Genomic DNA, 18,888 nt, shown 5'->3' on the forward strand with positions numbered 1-18,888 from the left:
AAAATTACTAGCACTTTCTAGACTAGCTACCCATGTTGGCAGCAGTTTCAGTCATTTAAAAGCCTCTATTTGCTTCAGTCTTGTTATCAAAAGCCTTTACAGCTTGTTTTCCATCAGCCATAAATAAATTTGCTACCCTAAGTATAATGAAGCCTTAAGTTTTCAGCAAAACTAGCTCTTTATTAGACTTGGTTATAATGGAATTTTGAAGTTTTACCTCTAAAGTGCATTCTGCAACATCTCTGTCTAAGTCCCTGCACTTTGTCTTCTAATCTCTGAATCCCCTTCCCTCTAATCCTTTTGCAGAATAAGCATAGCAGTTTGACATCACGTTTTTAATATAACTTCAAGGAATCACAACAGACCCCCATTAGCATAGGACCTAAAGGAATGCTGAGGAGAAAAGCCTCTAGATCCCCCTTTATGTGCTGAACTGCACTCCGTTTTGGCAGCATGAGATAGTCAGACTTCAACTGCTATATCTGTCTGTTCTTCTGTATTAAGTCAAGCTCCCAGCAGAACTCACTTGTTAAGCTGAATTGTAATAATGAAACATGATCAGTCATCTAGTCTCAGATTTTGAGAACCAGAACTAAATGTGTCACCAAAGGCATCTAGGTACAGTATGTGTCAAACAGACTACTGGGTCTTCATAGGGGGAAAGCATGGAGTTCAGTCATGAAATTTCATATAGCTTATCTGAAAGCATCCAGTTTCATTTTTTCATTTATTGTGCAACTGCCTTGTAGGAAAAAATGTATTGTGATTTATATATTTTTCCACCCCTGGTCATTTACTATTAAAATGAGGTAAAAAGGCAAGTAATACTGACCAGAAGCTATTCCATGCATTCATGCATCACATCCAGCATTTTTGTGTAACTGGCAGAACTGATACAGTTGGTCAGTGACTACATTCTGAATTACTTTGCTTTGTACAAGGTTATCTCAGTGTCCTTAATCTATTATTTATCCACGTATTATGATGATTATCTGAAATTTAATGCTATCATGAAAGATTAAAATACCTGAACATATACAGTGTCTCATATACAGTAACTGTTTAAGAGGAGACCTTATTCTGGTATATAGGGCATTTAGAAACAACCACTTCCGGGAATGTTTGGGGTTATGAAAGAGTAAGAGAGAATCAGCAGACAGTCTCTGTAGGAGATTAAATAAGAATGAGAGATATACTAAATGTTTCGCTGAGAGAGTAGCTGATGCATGGAACAGAAACCAAATTATATTACGCAAGCACTAGTTTAGATATTTTTAAGAACCTCTTGGATCATTCCAAAATTACACTCACTATTAGCTGGTTTGTAAAGACAGGCGACAACACCAATCAGTTTAACTGGACCTTAAATCCAAATCTGTTAACTAAAGAGGAAATAATTCAAGAAGTAGAAACTATACTTAAAAGACCTTCTTACACAATCAGACTCTTCCCAAATGCCCTTTGATATCCAATGGGCCTCTGTGAGGGCTGTAATTAGAGGAATAATGATCAGTAAAGCAACATACTATAAGAAAAACGTGCAGCTTAGGAGACATCACTCAAAAACAAAATTACTAAACTTGAAATTAAATTACAAGCAAATTATGACCAAGAAATAGAAAAACAAATAGCTCTGCATCAGAAAGAATTATACCTTTTAAATGCTAATAATCTCTCTTTTCAAGAAATAAAAACAATATCTAACTATGCTGAATGTGCACAAATGCAATCCAGATTCCTAACCAACCTAATAAATCAAAGAAAACCTTTACAAATTATATACAAAGATAAACATTACAGCTCGAATCAGGACAAGGTCCAACTGTTTGAGGAATTGTACTCGCATGCATACACAGAACAATCCAACACTATATTAAATCAAGAAATGGAAATATTCTTGAAACAGCAAAATTTTCCACCACTCTCACAAGATCAGAGAGGGCATCTCTCATCTCCCATCACACTCCAAGAAGTAATTAAGTTATCAAGAATCTTAAGTCAAATAAATCTCCAGGACTAGACTGATTCACAGCGGAATTTTATAAAGCTTTTATTCTAACAACCTGTAAAATATTCTTAATCTTTTAAACTACCTTATAATTAATAATATTACTGATCAGCATCTAAATGCTTCAAAAACAATATTTGTTCTTAAAGACAAAGCTGATCATAAAAACCTGGGAATCTGTAGACCCATATCTTTAATCAATGTGCACATAAATATATTTGCCTCCATCTTTACCAATAGATTAAAAACTGTGATAACTAGCATCATTTCACCCTATCAGTCTGGTTTTATACAACAAAAACAAGCCAGTGATGACACCATAACATCAGATGCTATGATTACCTTGTCTAGTCAGAAAAACTCCCCATTCTTTGCTCTGATAATAGATGCATCTAAGGCTTTCGACAGAATCAATCAAAAATTCTTATTTTCAATACTACCATACTTCAACGTTCCCCCAGAATTTATAACATTCATTAAAGTATTATACTCCAAAGCACATACTATACTACAGGTTAATAACATATTCTCTATTAAATAGATATAAAAAAAATGGAACTAGATAAGGATGTCCCCATCACCATATCTCGTCATTTTGTATACTGAATCACTATTTCTACTTATTACACAAAAACCTACCAACAAATACCAAATTTATATAATACAAAGATTCCTTTTACAGCCTTCACAGATGACCTGAACCTATATTTTACAATACTGAGCTCTGATATCGAGAAAATCTTAACCTCTGTAAGCGTCTACTCAAAATTCTCTAATTATAAAATAAACCTAGAAAAATCACTAATATTTCCTACCAATCTATCCTCCAAACTAACAATATACCCTCTGCTCATAGAAATTAAATTTAAACACACTAAGAAATACCTCGGAATTACTTTTCATCAAGACTCATCAATGGTGTATCAAAGCAATGTAATAAACATATGGTCGAAAATACAACATGACCTCCATAGATGGGGAAAAACTTCAATTATCCGTATTAGCCAGGGTTGCCATTATCAAAATGAACATCCTACCCAGAATGTTATACTTATTCAATGCTACTGACATACCAATACAAACTAACTTCTTCCATAAATTGCACTCCTTTCTTTCCACATTTATATGGTATCCTAAATCAGTCAGAGTTGCATATAAAAACTGATTCTTCCTAAAGAAAAAGGAGGCTTAGCACTCCCAGACTTTAAACTATACTATCACATAATAAGAGTCAACAGAGTCCTGGCAATATCTGAATATAATCCAAGCAAGAAAATATGGTCTCCTACTTGGACAACTCTATGTTATAACTATGTTAAATCATTAAATATAAATCCCCAGGCTCTCCCATTCTTGGACAAAATAGTTTGAAGAGCATGAAGTTACATAAAACAACTGGAGACAAAATTAAGGCATGGCAAAAAGTTATTAACTCCTTGAATTTCTATAATGCCTTTATTATAATTCAGTCTCTACATATGAATCCTAATCTTAAGATTAATGATAAAATGTTAGACTTAAAACCATACCCCTTGTTTAGGGAGCTGACAGTGCTAGACCTTTATTCTTATAGAAATCAATCCCTCATAGAGCTGAGAACAAATCTGAACTTACCTAAACTATACCTAATTATGCTAAGACAAATCAGAGATAGGTGTGCCAGTATACTAAATAACCTTACAACCACACAAAGAGACTTAGGTTTAGTCAAAACACTCTGGTCTCTATTAACACTGAGAAAGAAAATGATATCCAGCTCAAAAAACTCATTATGTCAATAAGGTACCAAGAAGAGATACTATTCTCAAAATACTGGCGTGGCATGGATCCACTAATTTCTAATGACCAAATGACTCAATCGATCCAAATGACAAATAAATATATTCCCTTCAGAAAACATAGCTACACACAGTTCATGATACTTAATAATGTGTACCTTATCCCAACACTAATAAACAAAGTTAAACCTACTTCATTCCCCTTATGTCCACATTGTGATAGCCAGGATGCTGATCTACTTCATATATTCTGGAGCTGTAAATGCTCATACAAACTCTGGTGTTCACTTAAAGTCAGATTAAGCAAATGGGCTATGAGAAATATACATTATCCTGGAAATATGCCCTATTACATGTTCCTCCTGTGAAGCTAAAGAAACAACAAGAAAGAATATCAATAACACTATTCACACTTATAAAATATATTACACTGAACTGGAAAGACAGAACTCAGATGTCTTGGAATGGATTCAGACAAATAGCTATTAGGTACACAACAGCACACAGATTGTTAATGCATACTCAAAAACGAAACACACATTTTGTTGAATTTTGGAACTTACTAATGGATCATATACTGAGATAATAACCACTGACTCTTACCAATGTCTATTTGGTGAGGAATAAAATTGTATTTTTTCTCTACATTCTGTCCCTCACATCTCTCTCTCTCCATTATACACTTATAACCAATACAATGTTGGGCTACTTGCTAGAATCCAGACTAATTTGATACTTCCCAATAAGAATCATTACATACCAAGTACACCTACAGTGTCATCATACTGGTGGTGTTTTAATGGCAAGCAGTACATATGTATATATGTATATATGTATATAGTTTATTGAATGATTTAATATTTTTCCTCACTTTTTGGCTAAACATAGGTGATAACACCATCCTGTCACTCTGTTACATTTCATTGTACTAAACATTGTTATCTAACAATATTTGTTTTCCTGTGTATGTTTGCTCTTGGCTTTGAACTCAATTGAAATGCCATTTAAGAAAAGTCAATAAAGAGATGCTTAAAAAAAAAGAACATCTTGGAATCTTGGTTACTTGTTATGGAAATGACTGTTTTGGTATATTGGCAGGCTAGAAGGGCATTATTGCCTGTGCCTGAATTGCAAGTGTATATGTTTATGTGTGTGTGTGTGTGTGTGTGTGTGTGTGTGTGTGTGTCTACCTATATATATATATATATATATATATATATATATATATATATATATATATATATGGATTCACTTCATAACATTGAAATATCAAAATACTGAAACTCAAAATGAACCAAAATACTGAAAGCTCAAAATACTGAATACTCAAAATACTGAAAACACATATGCGAAACTCTGCTTAAACAACATAACAAGCCCCTGCACCCTAATTAAATATATCAACTCCAAGATTGTACATAGTGTAGTTAAGTGCAATCTTGAGTAGATATATATAATTAGCAGGGTGTGGGCCCCCGTGCGGGTGCAGGGGTGGCCCCCCATACATATTTGGTAGAAATTGCTATGATTTATGTTGTTTTAATATGTGTTTTCAGTATTTTGAGTTTCAGTATTTTGAGTTTTCAGTATTATGAAGTTTTGTCATTTTCAGTATTATGAAGTTTCAGTGTTATGAAGTGAATCCATATATATATATATATATATATATATATATATATATATATATATATAGATATATAGATAGATACAGATATATATAAAAAAATACCAGAGGATTAGCTAGTTATTCTGGCATCCTGGGACCCCCCCCAACTTTAAGTTGCAGTCAAAAGATAAACATTCTCTGACCAGAAATACTGACATTCAGAAGTCAGTAATGAACTGACAAATGATCGGCTTCTGAAGATCATGCCCCCTAACATTTTGCCCCATTCTCCCTACCTTAGCTACACCAGTGTGCAGCACAATATTTCAAATAACATTAAAGACACTAATTTCATCAACATTGCAGACAGAGGAGACTGTCAAATAACTGAGAAAAGTTACAAACACAGCTGAGGGAAACCTTCCAAGAGGGGAAAGGTGAGCATAATGTCTTACCTTTGGAAAGGAGCAAATGCTGTATCTTCATAAAATGTCTTTTTTAAACATCTTTAATACATTTGCTTATTAAACTATCAGTTTTTATTTATATTCCTTCTAATATGAAAAAGTATGCTACTAAACGCTATACACTATATTGCTGTCAAATGTAACTATCTAAAATAATAAACAGCATTCTCACCCCAAAACTGCATCTCAAGGTTGCTGCATCACACTAAATAGAGGATAAAACACTTTTCCAGTTTTGAGGTCTGGACTATACCACTGCTGTTTCTCCAGTGGCCTTATCTTTCATGAGGGAGTTTCTTTTGGCAATTATTGTCTGCTCCATGCATGGACTGTAAATAGTCCAACAGACAACGTTGAAGTATCCTGAACCCGTGTGGCACTGAGGGGTGAAGCTGTGACTATGACCCTAAGAACTCATGTTTAACTACTTACATGGGCATTAGAGTGACAGGGTGGAAGAGAATAGCTTTTTTTTTTGCAGCTGATGCCAGCTCAGTAATCTCAGGAGGAAGGAATTGGATTGGTCTGCCAGAACTGCAATGCCTACTGGCAGATATTTGCCATCTTTTGCAGATGACCAGGCTGACAGTGTGATATTACTTGAACATATATCCTTGAATCAGGGAGCTGGCACATGGGAGAATGCATGCCTTCCTTTAATCAGGCAGATATTATGAACCTGTAAGCCATCAAGGGATAGATAGGGATTTCCTCAAGACCAGCATCTGTCCTACTTCACAATATCCAACTCTTACTTTGCTGGAGAAAGAACAGACTGATAGGGCTACTGCAGACAGGAATGAATTGATTTATAGGGCCCAGGAAGTGAAGCCATTGGATAAATCCCACTGGGGATGGAGACGTAGAATTAAAAAATACAGAGTTGCGGCTTTATCTATAGATTAAGGGCACTATGCTTATCTCAACTCTAAGAAAAATAGTGGCTAACATTTTCAGCAATATCTGACTTTGAGACAAATATATTACTAGCAATGTTTAGCTTTTAAAAAATATGAGCTTTGACACCAATTTTACCTCTAATTTGCCTGAACTAAACTGCATGGTCTGCAATGGTCTAACAAGCAGATTTTGGGATCCTTCTTAGGAAACGATGAACCTCTTTCTAATTCTCTTTTCCCTACTCAGCCAAACATTATTCCCTCTTCTAGTTAAACTGAGTCTCCTTCTATTTAAGTTATCCCCTCTTGGGGATTTTCCATAAAAGCCAAACTAGACCAAGTGAGTAGCTCTATCAAGAATAAATAAATAAATAAAACAATGACTAAGCAAATAAATTAAAATAAAACTAAATGCACATTACTAATGAAATCAAAAGTTTACAACTAGCCACCTATGAAGAAAAAAATAATTACATCCAAATATCAAAGCAAAGCAGTTTGAAAAATCTTGTCATGTTCAAAAATTAATTCAAAGCCTTAGCAGTCCAACTCTTTACAGGACATTAAAACATTAAAGCTAGAAATGTGGTCTAGAGACTATAATGTGCCAATAGTACTGGGTCCTGGGCATTATGATCCTTCATAGTTTGCAGAATTCTTTAAAATGTGAATGGCTCTAGAGTGCAAATTCTAAAATTTGGGCAATGTTCACTGACTGGGTCCACAGTGTTGAAGTATTAAGCTAGTTTTTGCTTTATGGCCAAGAGAGATGTGGTCCTGTACAAAGCTCTTACAAATAATAATTTCCAATAAACATGAAACTATTTCTGTTTTTCAGGACTTGTGCACTCCTGTGTTTGAAGAAAGCATTTTCTATTTTTTGTAAATTAGGATGGACAAGTGGAATTCAAATATATTTTCAGTTTCAGGATATAGTTCCAGTAATTTGCAGGGATTCTCTTTGTTTTATGTCTCCTAAAGAATCTAAAAATAGTGTGCATGTATCCCTCAAAATGATAAAATAGCTCTCTAATATGTTTTCTGTACAACAGTTGAGGTTATTCACTGAAATACTGGATATTATTTTGTCATACAACTTTTTTGAATTTGACAAAAAATTTTCAGCAAGTAAATGATGTAGCGATGGGAGCTGCAATGGCTCCCAGTTATGCTAATTTGTTTAAGACTGGATTGGAATAACAATATACATATAAATCCAAGTATTTCAAATATATGATGTTATGTAAGAGTATTATTGATGATGTATTCATTTTACAAAAGGGGATTATTTAGAGTTAAATATTTTTTTTTATCTCAACTTATTTAAAATTTACTTTTATAGTGGATTTTCAAACTATTAATTTGCTGCATGTTACAGTTTATACAAATGCAGTAGAAGGCATAGTACATGTTATAATGCATACAAATTGTTCAAAGCAATGTTTATTTACACTTTCAATCATGCATACTACTAAATTAAAAGAAAATATAGTAAAGGTTCAATTCATCAGGCAAGTAAGTTAACTCATGAATATGATAATTTTATTAATGAATGTTATTTATTACAGCAGAAGTTTGAGGTAAGGGGGTACCCTAAGCCACTAACAGATAAATTGTTCAATGAAGTATAAAATCAAAAGAGAAGTGCAATTTAAACCTATTAGTTTGAATAATGGAGAAAATTGTGATTTGGTTGCAGGGCAGCCCAATAAAGATTTTGCTACACCTTGCTTTTTGAGTAATTCTATAGATGAAAGAAAGATCAAAGAATTAGTCATGAATAATTGGAGATTCATTAGGAATTTCCTGAATTTAAAAGGGTTAATTGAGGATACTCCCATGTTTGTAAGTAGAAAGGTGAGAATCTTAAGGATTTGTTTTCTAATAAAGATTACAAAATAGATACTTCAAAAGAGGGAATGTTTGTCAGTCATTATTATTGTAGGTTTGTTATGGATGGCACTAGAGTTTTTATTAAAAGTAGGAATTTTACTTCTTCTTCTTCTCCTTTGGCTGTTCGCATTAGGGGTCACCACAGTGGATCATCTGTTTTAATTTCTTCCTGTCCTTTGCATATTGCTCTGCCACATCAGCCACCTGCATGTCCTCTCTCACCACATCCATAAACCTTATCTTAGGCCTTCCTCTTTTCCTCTTACCTGGCAGCTCCATCCTTAGCATCCTTTTACCAATATGCCCAGCATCCCTTCTCAGCACATGTCCAAACAAACACAATCTTGCCTCTCTGAATTTGTCTCCAAACTGTCCAACCTGAGCTGACCCTCTAATATACTGATTCCTAATCCTGTCCATCCTTGTCACATCCAGTGCAAATTTTAACATCTTTAACTCTGCCACTTCCAGCTCTAATTCTGCCTTTTTGTCAATGCCACCGTCTCCAGTCCATACAATATAGCTGGTCTCACTACCCTCTTGTAGACCTTCCCTTTCACTCTTACTGGTACCCATCTGTCACAAATCACTCCTGACACTCTTCCCCGCCCATTCCACCCTGCCTGTACTCTCTTCTTCACCTCTCTTCCACACTCACCATTACTCTGAACTGTTGATCTCAAGTACTTAAACTCATCCACCTTTGCCATCTATACTCCCTGCATGCTCACCATTCCTCTATCCTCCCTCTCATACACACATACATATTCTATCTTAGTCCTGCTGACCTTCATTCCTCTTCTCTCTAGAGCATATCTCCACCTCTCCAGGGTCTCCTCAACCTGATCCCTACTCTCACTACAGATCACAATGTTAATTGTAAACATCATAATCCATGGGGCCTCCTGTCTGATCTCGTCTGTCAACCTGCCCATCACCATTCCAAATAAGAAAGGGCTCAGAGCTGATCCTTGATGTAATCCCACCTCCACCTTAAACACATCTTTCACTCCCACTGCAGACCTCACCACTGTGACACTACCCTCGTACATATCCTGTACCACTCTTACATACTTCTCTGCCACTCCTGACTTCCTCATACAATACCACAACTCCTCTCTAGGCACCCTATCATATGCTTTCTCCAAGTCCACAAAGACACAATGCAACTCCTTTTGACCTACTCTAAATTTCTCCATCAACACTCTCGGAGCAAACATCGCATCTGTAGTGCTCTTTCTTGGCATGAAACCATACTGCTGATCACTAATCATCACCTCCATTCTTAACCTAGCTTCCACTACTCATTCCTATAACTTTAAGCTGTGACTGATCAGTTTTATCCCTATGTAGTTGCTAGAGCTCTGCACATTACCCTTATTCTTAAAATAGGTACCAAAACACTTCCATGCTTCCACTGGTATGTCATCTGAACCAACAGCCTTTTCATTCTTCATCCTCTTCATAGCTGTCCATACTTCCTCCTTGCTAATCTGTTTCACTTCCTGATTCACTATCCCCACATCATCCAACCTTCTCTGTCTCTCATTCTCTTCATTCATCAGCTCATGAAAGTACTCTTTCCATCTGCTCAACACACTCTCCTCACTTGTGAGTACATTTCCCTCACTATCCTTTATCAATCTTACCTGCTGCACATCTTTCCCAGCTCGGTCACTCTGTCTAGCCATTCAGTACAAGTTATTTTCTCCCTCTTTAGTGTACTATCTAGTTTAATAATAAATTCACTTGCAAATCCAAATTTGTGGTTTATATTGATTAATGTCTATTATGTCAGGCATTTTTTATAGGGATAACTTTTGGAGAATTTAATGCTAGGATATATGAACATTTATTAGTACCAACTTCAGCCAACAATCCAAGAAAAATGCTAGAAAGTACTAGGACAGTACTCCAGAAAGGCTTTATTAATATGGAAAGTGCTTTCGGTTAGACTTTCCAAACTTCTTCAGACAAAGTAATCACAGTAAAAGCACTCAATAAATACACCTATAGTGACAATCAATCAATAATCTAATTACTGCCTTAAAGCTAAAAGGACATAAAATAACCATATCATAAGTCATAAAATGAAGCTAAAATATAAAGCATATTAAACATACAGAACATATATAACACATATATGTACATATCCCCCTCCTCATATAATTTATTACAATAATAATAATACAATAATAATAAGATAACATTTTTGTATCTATAAAACTTTTCAAGATTTAAAACACTAGATAAAGCTACTACATCATTAATACCATGTAATAGGGTGGTATTTAAATAAATATGCCACCAATATTCTCTATTTTTTAATAATATTTTCCAAGGGCCACCCCTTGTATCATTTTTTACCTGTTCTAGGATTACAAATCCAAATTTATGGCCATCATTTTCCTGTATATGTCGTGACAAGGCATTGGTACATTTAACCTTTCCGATGTCATAATAATTTTCGTAAAAATGCTGCCTTAATTTTCGTTCCATCTTACCAATATAATAAGCTGTGCAAACCAAGCATTTAGCAGCATAAACTACCCCTCTTGTATTACAGTTAAAGCTGCCTTTTATAGAAACATTTTTACTACCTAGTACAACATTGTCACATTCCAAAATATATCTACACTGATTGCTCATACCACATTTTTTCATTTTCCCAAATTGCCATTTTTCTCCTTTAGTAAAGGAATTGCACAAATCCTTCAAATTTGTGTCCCTTTTGTATACAATATTCTGACGGATACAGACGACATGACTTATGTCCTTGCCCATAGAGATAATTTCCCAATTTTTATTCATAATATTGACTATATTAGCACTATCTTCCATGGAAGTTGTAATAAAACTATTACATGAATATATATCCTTCTTTTCCTTTGGCCCATTTATACCAATATTATTAATTTTATTTAAACCATTCGTATTAATTAATTCTGATGTTCCACCACCTTCTAAATTCATATTTATTTCATCACAGTGATTTCCTTGCTTTAATAATGGGCTATAGATACCTGATAATCTCTTCCTTATAACTTCCCCTGAAATGGCATCTACTAACGTTTTTGGATAATCTTTATTCAAAAATATAGTTCCTATAAACTTAATTTCATCCAAAAAATCATTATCCAAGGTAATCATCCTGGCAGCCCTTACCATTTGGCCTTTAATGATGGCCTTTTTAATATAAATAGGGTGATTACTGAAAAAATGGAAGAACTTATTTGAATACGTTTTCTTCCTATGAATGGAAGATTTTACATAGCCCCCAATACATCCTTGGTTAGGCAAACATCCAAATACGTAATACTATTTTCCTTTACAGCATAAGAAAAGGAAAAAAATTCAGTTGAGTCATTCAAAAAAAATAAAAAAAATTCATATAACTGTTGTGGACCACACCATGCTAGAAACAAATCATCCAAAATGTGGGTATAAAGTTTTATAAATTCCATATACTTTGATTTAAACAAGCATTTCATTTCCCAGTACACCATGACTGTGGTGGTATATAATGGGCCCACTGGGGAGCCATAGTTACCCCACTAATTTGCTTAAAATAGTGGCCCTAATAAAAAATATAATTATTATCCAATACCAATTCCATCAATTGGGTTAGTGTGTTAATTCTATCCTGGCCTACATGCAATACACTTGTAAAAAATTCACTAAACCATTCTAGGCCTAATTCATGTGGGATACATGTATATAAATCCTTCACATCCATTGTAACTAATATCAATTCATTCAGTGAGCAAGTATTTAATTGATTGCACTTAATCAAAAAATCCCATGAGTTCTGACTTAAATAATCTAATGTTGCTATCTTATTTTTTAGTTGACTATCAGTATATGTTGCTACATAGTATGTTTTTGATTGTCCCCCCTTGGTTGGTTTGCACAGCTTATTATATTGGTAAAATGGAATGAAAATTAAGGCAGCGTATTGACGAACATTATTATGACATTGGAAGGTTTAAGTGTACTAATGCCCTGTCAAGACATATACAGGAAAATGATAGCCATAAATTTGGATTTGTAATCCTAGAACAAGTAAAAAATCTTCCAATGAGTGGCCCTTGGGAAATATTATTAGAAAATAAAGAATATTGGTGGCAGATTTATTTAAATGATTCCCTAGTACCTGGTATTAATGATGTAGTAGCTTTATCTAGTGTTTTAAATCTCAAAAGGTTTTATAGATAAAACATCTTTATCTTATTATTATTGTATTATTATTATTATTGTAATACATTATATGAGGAGGGGGATATGTACATATGTGTGTTATATATGTTCTATATGTTTTATATGTTTTATATTTTAGCTTCATTTTATGACTTATGATATGGTTATTTTATGTCCTTTTAGCTTTAAGAAAGTAATTTGATTATTGATTGATTGTCACTATAGGTGTATTTAATGAGTGCTTTTACTGTGATTACTTTGTCTGAAGAAGGTTAGAAGGTCTAACCGAAAGCGCTTACCATACTAATAAAGTCTTTCTGGAGTATTGTCCTAGTACTTTCTAGCATTTTTTTCTTGGATTGTTGGCTGAATTTGGTACTATAGTATGGCTGCTGGAAGTTCCCAGGATGATATTTCGTTCATTCCCAGTAGGAAATTTGAAGTTCTGCAACAATCAGTTCAGAATTTGACTACACTGGTTCAGCAATTGTTTCATAACTTCCAGGGTGTTAATGGGTCTAACACCAATCATGGACATTCTCAAAGTGAAGTATTTTTTGACAGTATCCCCCCTGGCCAAGGACATTTAAATCAACAAGAATCTGTAACAGTTTTGGGTGAACAGGATCGGAATAGAGATGTAAGTGTGGACTTAGAACAATGGTTAAACCAACCAGATAAATCACTGACTATAAATAATAATGCTACTTTGTCTGCATAATGCACTTGACTCATTCCATGACATTGTGTTAAAATATCACAGATTGGTGCATGAAAACACATACTTTAAAGAAGTTTTCAAAAGAAAGCAGACACACAAGGTTTAAGGTATTGAAAGTTTCCAAAAGGACTTGTTGAGAACAGTGCATTACATTGTGAACTACTGCATCTGTTTGATAAACAGGGCTGCAAACTGCTTGATAATCTAATAAAACACAATACCCTACACAGATTGGACAATTTAATTCAGCAGATTGGGTTCATGGAGGAGAATATGGAGGAGAATATCAAGGAGGATTTGTGTTTTAATTCTATTAAAACGCAGTATCTCAACATTTTTTCTGAAGTGGATGATGTCAGCAAAGCTATCATTGAGGAGAAGAACTGGAAGTTAGAAAGGGACTGTTTGGACTATGCAAACGGTACAGCGTATTCTAAACCACCGGGAATTCAACAACACTTGCATAATGGCAATCTAGGACCTAGTAGGGAACAAAATCAGCATAAACAAGCTGCAGGAATGAATCAGAGGTTCCATGAATACCCTTTAGAACTGGGCAACCTGCAATGATCAGAGATGATACGGAACAGAAGGGGGAACTCTGCTTCACAGATAAATTGCAGTATGAATTACAATTACAACAGGAAGGGTTCTGCTTCAAGAAACCAGCAACACCAGATTCGGTAGGCGAAGAAATATTGGATTTACCATATCAATGTGCTGTGAACAGTACAGATGACTTTAATATATTTAATTATAGCAGTGTTCCGCCTACAACAGTGCACGCTGATTTGTTCAGTAAAGGTTTAACATTTGTCCCATCAAGAAGAGCTAATGTTACTGAAATTATTACTGATTTAAAGTTATTTTTAAGAAAACTTAACTTAGCTATAGTATTTAATGGGGCAGATAAAGAAATTGATTGATTTATAAGTATTTTTTTGGCTACTTATTTCCGACTGCTTTTTCTAACCGAAAAGCGAGTTTCTATAACTAAATAATCTCTGCAAAGTTGATTTACTGCATTATTGTTTGTTTTCCTGAACTTTTTTGCACTTTAAAGTTTGTTTTTGCTTAATTTAACTGGTAGGCTACACACTCAAGTGCGCCAGCCGATTTAAAGCATTTACTGTTGTTACTGCATCTATTTTCTGCTACTTTGTAAAAAAAAAAACAAAACAAAAAAAAAAATATCCTTGTTTTCCGCCTTTACTGAACTAGAATAGTCCAGTCTTCAGGTATTGCTGATCTCTGGGCTGTGTCATAGTTCCTGTGTTGCCCATATCCTTGTTTGGATAGGAGGAAGCTTCTTTGTTCAGCAGTGGGAGTGGGGAGCTCTGAGCAGCCTATCTGTCCTTAAAGGAGTGGTTCCAGCCCAGTAACTTGTAGCTTATTGGCCGTTTTGGGCCATTTCCTAGCTCTTTCTAACCCCCTGCTATAAAGCCCACTTTAGCGTGCTTTTGCGCGAATTTGCACAAATTTGCGCATAGCGCAGCATCGGGCAGCACCGCTTAATCAGGTTTAAACTATTCCCGGCTCCACAAAGTCTGCTCTTCATTTTTTCCCTTAGAACTGCTCTAACTCTCAAGCTAAGCATTCTATTCTCAATCTAAAAACCCCACATTTGCTCCTATAGGCATTTTGTATAAGGTAAGCACTTTTTAACTAAAAAAGCACTACATCCTCCTTGAGTACCCTATCCCCTATAGGTCCTTTCTGATTCAGTTTCATAGCAGTTCCTTATACTATTCTGGCATGTCGAAGGGACAGTTACTGGCTTCCTCTCCAATTCAGCTGGTGAATCTGGGAATCTTGAAGCAATGTTACAACTGCCTCATGTACACAGACAACTCTCTCCTCCTCCCAACAAATACAAATATATGTGAGAGATGCAACCATATAGGCAAACTGGAGGCTGAGCTCTCTCGACTCAGTACTGGCATAACCAGTCAGGAGGAGAAGGTAACCACACACACCACAAATCCAGTCTCACATAGACCTACCACAACTGCAAACCAAACACATAAACACACAAAAACATACTCGGAGGCTCTAAATAAAAATCTACCAAAGCAACAGAGACCTCCAAAGCAGGCATCCAAGTAAGCACTACCTCAAAACAAAACACATGCAACACATAATTCACAAAGTCAGTGTGCCAAACAGTCACAGCCTTAAGGCTAAACAACCTACTTGACACAATTGTAATAGGTGACTCTATAGTCAGACACACTGACGTCCTGCTCACCAGGCTGAACAAGGAAAAGGTCACAGTAAGCTGCCTGTCAGGCGCTAGAATCCGCCACATAACACAAGCACTCAGGTCACTCCAAAGCAGGTAGAAATATGACTCAGTCATTGTCCATGCTGGTGTGAATGACTTGAGACATACCTCCCTAGACTACATGAAAAGAGACATAGAGGAGCTCTCTGATTATGTAGCCCAGGTCGGTATGACCATGATCTTGAGCAGCATCTTACCCTCACCAAGAATGATGCCACAGTACAAAGACAAAATGATCAATTTTAAAAATTGGCTTAAGCATTGGTGTCATTCTAAGGGGATCCAATGTCTGTCTGCTTGGGATGACATGCTCGACAAGCCACGCTGCTTCGCAACGGATGGCTTGCACCTGTCACCCCTGGGCTTTCGGATATTGGCAAAGGCTCTTGCCACTCCCATAGTGCCTTTTTTAGGCAAGGCTCAAAAGACAAATCCACCTCCCTAAAAAACACAAGTAAAAAGAAACTGAGGGTAATGCTGCTCAACGCCAGAAGTCTAAACCTCAAGATGCACACTCTCAAAGCCCTCCTCAGTATGGAGAACATCGATGTCTGTGCAGTGACAGAAACCTGGTTCAAGGCTCCAGAGAGCACCCCAGCACTACCAGGTTATACCTCATATCATGCTTTTCGGCCCCAGAACTTGGACCAAACCACAAAAGGAGGGGGAGTATCCATATTCATCAAGGATACCCACACCTCCAGGTTAGTAGCAATGCACGAAGCATTGGAGACCATCCATGTGCAACTAACAATGGGCAAAACCACCCTCCAGTTTGTAGCATGCTACAGACCACCCTCTCAAACTCAGGAACCCCACTCAGCCTTCCTAAAGACACTGGAGAATATGAAGGTCTCTCCAAACACCATCATATTGGGGGCTTCAACTACCCAAACATAGACTGGGAGCATTACTCAAGCCCCAATACCCTAGCCCAAAGGTTCCTAGAATTCATAAACTCAAATGCTATGGAACAACTAGTCACCTCTCCCACAAGAGGGGAAAACATATTAGACCTGATCATCACAAACATGGGGACACAATGCTTCATACCTGAAGTATACCCCTCTTTGGTAAGATCGGACCATAAATTAATCTCCCTGGAAATCCACATCCCACCACCACCCCCAGCACAGAAGACCACAGTGAAGAACTTCTCAAAAGCTGACTTCAAACTGCTTAAGACTGAAGTGGAATCCTTCAAGGACCCCGGGCCAGTGGAAACCACAGCCCACTCTGCTGAATCCTTTATAAACGCATTCTATGGACACCTAAAAGAATGCATGGATCATGCAATCCCAAATAAAACCAAGACCCATTCCCCCAAAGGCAGGCGTCCTGTCTGGTGCACTCCAGCCATTAATAAGCTATACAACAGAAGGAGGAAGCTACTACATGATAGAACAAAATCCCTAAAAGGGAAGGCATCTCTGATCAGTACTAGCAAAAAACTATGATCACTCATAAAATCATCCAAGGCCAACTTTGAGAGAAAAATTGCACAAGACACTAAAGATAATCACAAGGCTTTCTTTAGTTATGTTAGAAACCTGAGTGGAAACTCCCAGATATGCACAGAGTTAGTCCAAAATGACAAAAAATACACTGAACCCAGACATTGCCAACATACTGGCAGACAGGTTCAGTGCAAATTTTTCTCCCCCCCACCTAAAGGGACAAATATCTATCCCAGCAGAGTGTTGCCTCCCTGACATTTCAGATGCCCAGGTGAGAGACGCCCTCTCCAAAGCTAAAAACACAGCATCAATGGGACCAGACGGTGTCCTGGGTTGCGTGCTACATGAACTCCAAGAAGAGCTAAACCCACACATAAGGCAGCTGTTTAATCTCAGACTTACTACAGGATATGTACCCAAAGAATGGCGTACAGCAACAGTGGTCCCACTCCACAAGGGAGGTGCTTCTACGGACCCTGGAAACTACCGCCCCATAAGCTTGACAAGCCTGGTCTGCAAAGCTATGGAGAGGAGCATTATGGAACAAAGACATTAGGGACCTACAGACACTGGATCCTACCCAATTCGGCTTTGTTAATGGCAGATCCTGCCTCTTGAACCTGGTCAACTTCTTTGAAACAGTCACCAAGGCCATTGATGAGGGTAAGGTAGTTCACAGAGCCTACCTCGATCTTGCAAAAGCCTTCGACACAATATCTCACTCGAGCATCATAGACAAGCTCTCCAGCTTAAATATAAACCCCTATGTCATAAGATGGGTTGAAAACTGGCTCAAGGACAGAACCCACAAGGTCAGAACTGCAGGAGCCATGTCAGACTAAACCAGTCACAAGTGGCGTCCCACAGGGCTCGGTCCTGGGACCTCTCTTGTTAGGTATTTATTTTTCTGAGGTACAGGCTAAAATAGGAGGATTGTGGCTGACCACGTTTGCAGATGATTGCAAACTGGGCATCATAATTGATTCTCCAGCGGACACAAGCATCCTTCAAAGGGGTCTCATAGAAATGGAAAACTGGTGCCAGAGCCATGGCCTTAAACTAAATGCCAAAAAGTGTATAGTCATACCCTTCAGGAAAAACAAAGTGCCCACAAATTACCACATAGGTGGTAATCCATTAAGTATGGAAGAAGTAATTAGGGACCTAGGGACCCAAGTTGACAGTAACCTCTCGTTTGACACTCACATTGCCAAAGTGGTTAGAAAGACCTTCTAAATTGCCCACCTTATCATGAATGGATTCTCGTCTAGATCGGTAGAGGTCATTGTGCCCCTTTACTCTTCCCTCATCAGGCCCATAATTGAGTACAATGCCCCATTTGGGATGTACCTTACCTGACACCTGCAGCAATTGGAAAGACCCCAAAAGTACCTCACCAAGAGGATCAAGGGACTCCAACATATGCCATATGCTGCCCGGCTAAAGAAACTCCAGCTCTACTCAGTAGCATACCGCCTACTCAGAGGCGAGAAATCTTGACGAGTGGATGGGAGATCGTAGGTATACCCCGGGGGTCATTTCCTGTGTCACTGCTAGACAGAGTTACAGTAAACTAAA

This window comes from Protopterus annectens, chromosome 5.part0 (genome assembly GCF_019279795.1).
Source record: "Protopterus annectens isolate FY-2018-M chromosome 5.part0, PAN1.0, whole genome shotgun sequence".
In the NCBI taxonomy this organism is placed as follows: domain Eukaryota; kingdom Metazoa; phylum Chordata; order Ceratodontiformes; family Protopteridae; genus Protopterus; species Protopterus annectens.